The 5,000-nt window shown below is 54.5% G+C and overlaps 1 non-coding gene across 1 annotated transcript; it reads right to left on the bottom strand.

The window, feature by feature from the left end:
• Window positions 1-33: 33 nt before the first annotated feature.
• LOC124743656 lies at window positions 34-1,942 on the bottom strand. Its single transcript, XR_007010504.1, has one exon. It is a non-coding gene; the product is annotated as a small subunit ribosomal RNA (ribosomal RNA).
• Window positions 1,943-5,000: the final 3,058 nt, after the last annotated feature.

Raw genomic sequence — 5,000 nt, 5'->3', positions numbered from 1 at the left:
ACACGCACATCGAAAGACATGCAGTCTAGTCGGTAATGATCCTTCCGCAGGTTCACCTACGGAAACCTTGTTACGACTTTTACTTCCTCTAAATGATCAAGTTTGGTCATCTTTCCGGTAGCATCGGCAACGACAGAGTCAATGCCGCGTACCAGTCCGAAGACCTCACTAAATCATTCAATCGGTAGTAGCGACGGGCGGTGTGTACAAAGGGCAGGGACGTAATCAACGCGAGCTTATGACTCGCGCTTACTGGGAATTCCTCGTTCATGGGGAACAATTGCAAGCCCCAATCCCTAGCACGAAGGAGGTTCAGCGGGTTACCCCGACCTTTCGGCCTAGGAAGACACGCTGATTCCTTCAGTGTAGCGCGCGTGCGGCCCAGAACATCTAAGGGCATCACAGACCTGTTATTGCTCAATCTCGTGCGGCTAGAAGCCGCCTGTCCCTCTAAGAAGAAAAGTAATCGCTGACAGCACGAAGGATGTCACGCGACTAGTTAGCAGGCTAGAGTCTCGTTCGTTATCGGAATTAACCAGACAAATCGCTCCACCAACTAAGAACGGCCATGCACCACCACCCACCGAATCAAGAAAGAGCTATCAATCTGTCAATCCTTCCGGTGTCCGGGCCTGGTGAGGTTTCCCGTGTTGAGTCAAATTAAGCCGCAGGCTCCACTCCTGGTGGTGCCCTTCCGTCAATTCCTTTAAGTTTCAGCTTTGCAACCATACTTCCCCCGGAACCCAAAAGCTTTGGTTTCCCGGAGGCTGCCCGCCGAGTCATCGGAGGAACTGCGGCGGATCGCTGGCTGGCATCGTTTATGGTTAGAACTAGGGCGGTATCTGATCGCCTTCGAACCTCTAACTTTCGTTCTTGATTAATGAAAACATACTTGGCAAATGCTTTCGCTTCTGTTCGTCTTGCGACGATCCAAGAATTTCACCTCTAACGTCGCAATACGAATGCCCCCGCCTGTCCCTATTAATCATTACCTCGGGTTCCGAAAACCAACAAAATAGAACCGAGGTCCTATTCCATTATTCCATGCACACAGTATTCAGGCGGGCTTGCCTGCTTTAAGCACTCTAATTTGTTCAAAGTAAACGTGCCGGCCCACCGAGACACTCAATAAAGAGCACCCTGGTAGGATTTCAACGGGGTCCGCCTCGGGACGCACGAGCACGCACGGGGCGGTCGCACGCCTTCGGCTCGCCCCACCGGCAGGACGTCCCACGATACATGCCAGTTAAACACCGACGGGCGGTGAACCAACAGCGTGGGACACAAATCCAACTACGAGCTTTTTAACCGCAACAACTTTAATATACGCTATTGGAGCTGGAATTACCGCGGCTGCTGGCACCAGACTTGCCCTCCAATAGATACTCGTTAAAGGATTTAAAGTGTACTCATTCCGATTACGGGGCCTCGGATGAGTCCCGTATCGTTATTTTTCGTCACTACCTCCCCGTGCCGGGAGTGGGTAATTTGCGCGCCTGCTGCCTTCCTTGGATGTGGTAGCCGTTTCTCAGGCTCCCTCTCCGGAATCGAACCCTGATTCCCCGTTACCCGTTACAACCATGGTAGGCGCAGAACCTACCATCGACAGTTGATAAGGCAGACATTTGAAAGATGCGTCGCCGGTACGAGGACCGTGCGATCAGCCCAAAGTTATTCAGAGTCACCAAGGCAAACGGACCGGACGAGCCGACCGATTGGTTTTGATCTAATAAAAGCGTCCCTTCCATCTCTGGTCGGGACTCTGTTTGCATGTATTAGCTCTAGAATTACCACAGTTATCCAAGTAACGTGGGTACGATCTAAGGAACCATAACTGATTTAATGAGCCATTCGCGGTTTCACCTTAATGCGGCTTGTACTGAGACATGCATGGCTTAATCTTTGAGACAAGCATATGACTACTGGCAGGATCAACCAGGGAGCTGCGTCAACTAGAGCTGAGCAGCCGGCCGCCCGGGAGTGTGTCCCGGGGGCCCGCGCGAACACGCAAGCGTCCGCTCAATCATTCTGCAAACAGGAGGAGGCTGAGCTCCCCTGCACAATACACCTCGAAACCCTCTCAGGTCCCGGCGGCGCGCAGCGCCGTCCCAAGTACTTGGTCGGGTTCGAGAGAGGCGCAATCGCCCGGAGTTAGGCGAGTAGACGCTTTCGGTGCGACCACCCGTGCTCCCAACTGAGCTTGCCGCTGCCGACAGAGGCCCGGGAGCGTGCTGTCGTGGCATTGCCGGCGGGAGACAACACGCGCCACCTACGGTGACCGGCAGCTCCAACGCCAGCGCCACAGAAGGACAAAAGCCCCACTTGGGTGCCGAAGCGAACTCTCCCAGCACAGCGCACACGCCAACACATCCGCACAGCTGCGATACAAACCACCAGCGAGAACCGCTGGGGCGACCGAGCAGCAGACGGCGTCGCGGCGCCGAGCGCCGGGCGGCGGCGCATCCTCAACGCACACAGTCCTCAATCGGACCAGCACACTGCAGATGTCCACCGCGCTTCGCACCGGGCCCGCGAGGACCTACTTTGGCCGCACGGCGCCGCGCGCAGGGTGCGCCGGCGCGCAGCTGCGACGCCTGCCGCGTCCGTCGGCCGGCGCGCCTGCCACTGGCCGCCCCCACCAGCCGGCTGTAGCGCGTGCGCCCACGCACCGCGCGGCCAGCACGCCGGGAGGCGCCCCCTCACCGGCCGGGGACGGTCCCACCCAGCCACCGCCGCGTATCGCTTCACACCCAGATGCCGTTCAGTTTCGTCGGCATGGTGGGTATCGCTGGAACAACCGGTTAGTACCTCAACCTATCGTCGCCATCACCGATTCACCCCTAGCGAGAACAACCGCACCACAACGGGTTACCATTTCTTCATTTGCGTAACTTCACCAGAAAACGTAGGCGTCCATCGCCATTTGCAACTTCAACCATTATTGCATGCCTGTGTCAGGTGTCACGCCACACTACGTCTGCCCACATACACGCAACAAAATGTGCACGCCTAGACAATACGTGGAAGGTGGCCCCCGTACGTATGCGATGTCCATTGCTCGAACGACTGTCAACCGGCTTCTGTAGCATGTCGCAGATATGGAACGCGCTGCACCATGCCATCACGGTGTGTGAGGAGAGACGACTAGGTCCGAATACATCAACAGACAGCTCATGCTGATCGCCATCCACGGCGTCCGTTCCTCCCACACGTCTCTATGGCGTACCACACTGCAATCCAGCTCTCATAGGGAGACGACACGTAGCTGCGTGCACAATATTTGCACTGTATGGTCCGCCGTTTTTGGGCGCAGTCGTTGTACGGTCACACATGTGCCACGATGTATCATTCAGTACATAAGGACGAATGTGCAGTACAGATTGTGGTTCACGCGTACGACATCAGCGGACAGTTGACACAGGCCGCACCACAACGTAGCCTGCGTACGTCGCATGCGAAGGGCATTGAACATGCAAACTTGTCACCAACCACCTTGCGAAGGCAGGGGGCAAGGTGGGGACGTGGGGAGAGGTGGGGGGGGGGGGGGGGCGGCATGTACGCCCTGCTGCCATCCACATTACAGTGTACAGCAGGAGCATGTGGAAAGTCAGCAAGACTTGCAAGGTGTTTAACATGAAGCGATACACAGGGGAGCGGGCAGTGCGAGTAGCGAACTATATTGCGAGGGTTGCGGGTGGGCAACACTACACTAATTGAACGAGTCGTATAACAATTACAGAGCAGGTTTAGGCGACAACGTGGGTTACGATAGGCGACAACGTGGGTTACGTTAGGGGACAACGTGGGTTACGTTAGGGGACAACGTGGGTTACGTTAGGGGACAACGTGGGTTACGTTAGGGGACAACGTGGGTTACGTTAGGGGACAACGTGGGTTACGTTAGGGGACAACGTGGGTTACGTTAGGGGACAACGTGGGTTAGGTTAAGGCACAACATGGGTTAGGTTAAGGCACAACATGGGTTAGGTTAAGGCACAACATGGGTTAGGTTAAGGCACAACATGGGTTAGGTTAAGGCACAACATGGGTTAGGTTACGGCACAACATGGGTTAGGTTAAGGCACAACATGGGTTAGGTTAGGGGACAACATGGGTTAGGTTAGGGGACAACATGGGTTAGGTTAAGGCACAACATGGGTTAGGTTAAGGCACAACATGGGTTAGGTTAGGGGACAACATGGGTTAGGTTAGGGCACAACATGGGTTAGGTTAGGGGACAACATGGGTTAGGTTAGGGGACAACATGGGTTAGGTTAGGGGACAACATGGGTTAGGTTAGGGGACAACATGGGTTAGGTTAGGGGACAACATGGGTTAGGTTAGGGGACAACATGGGTTAGGTTAGGGGACAACATGGGTTAGGTTAGGGGACAACATGGGTTAGGTTAAGGCACAACATGGGTTAGGTTAGGGGACAACATGGGTTAGGTTAGGGGACAACATGGGTTAGGTTAGGGGACAACATGGGTTAGGTTAGGGGACAACATGGGTTAGGTTAGGGGACAACATGGGTTAGGTTAAGGCACAACATGGGTTAGGTTAGGGCACAACATGGGTTAGGTTAGGGCACAACATGGGTTAGGTTAGGGCACAACATGGGTTAGGTTAGGGGACAACATGGGTTAGGTTAGGGGACAACATGGGTTAGGTTAGGGGACAACATGGGTTAGGTTAGGGGACAACATGGGTTAGGTTAGGGGACAACATGGGTTAGGTTAGGGGACAACATGGGTTAGGTTAGGGGACAACATGGGTTAGGTTAGGGGACAACATGGGTTAGGTTAGGGGACAACATGGGTTAGGTTAGGGGACAACATGGGTTAGGTTAAGGCACAACATGGGTTAGGTTAAGGCACAACATGGGTTAGGTTAGGGGACAACATGGGTTAGGTTAGGGGACAACATGGGTTAGGTTAGGGGACAACATGGGTTAGGTTAAGGCACAACATGGGTTAGGTTAGGGGACAACATGGGTTAGG

Source organism: Schistocerca piceifrons, unplaced genomic scaffold, assembly GCF_021461385.2.
Source record: "Schistocerca piceifrons isolate TAMUIC-IGC-003096 unplaced genomic scaffold, iqSchPice1.1 HiC_scaffold_25, whole genome shotgun sequence".
Taxonomy (NCBI): Eukaryota; Metazoa; Arthropoda; class Insecta; order Orthoptera; family Acrididae; genus Schistocerca; species Schistocerca piceifrons.
The sequence above is the reverse complement of the archived record's forward strand: the minus strand, read 5'-3'. Positions and strand labels throughout refer to the sequence as shown.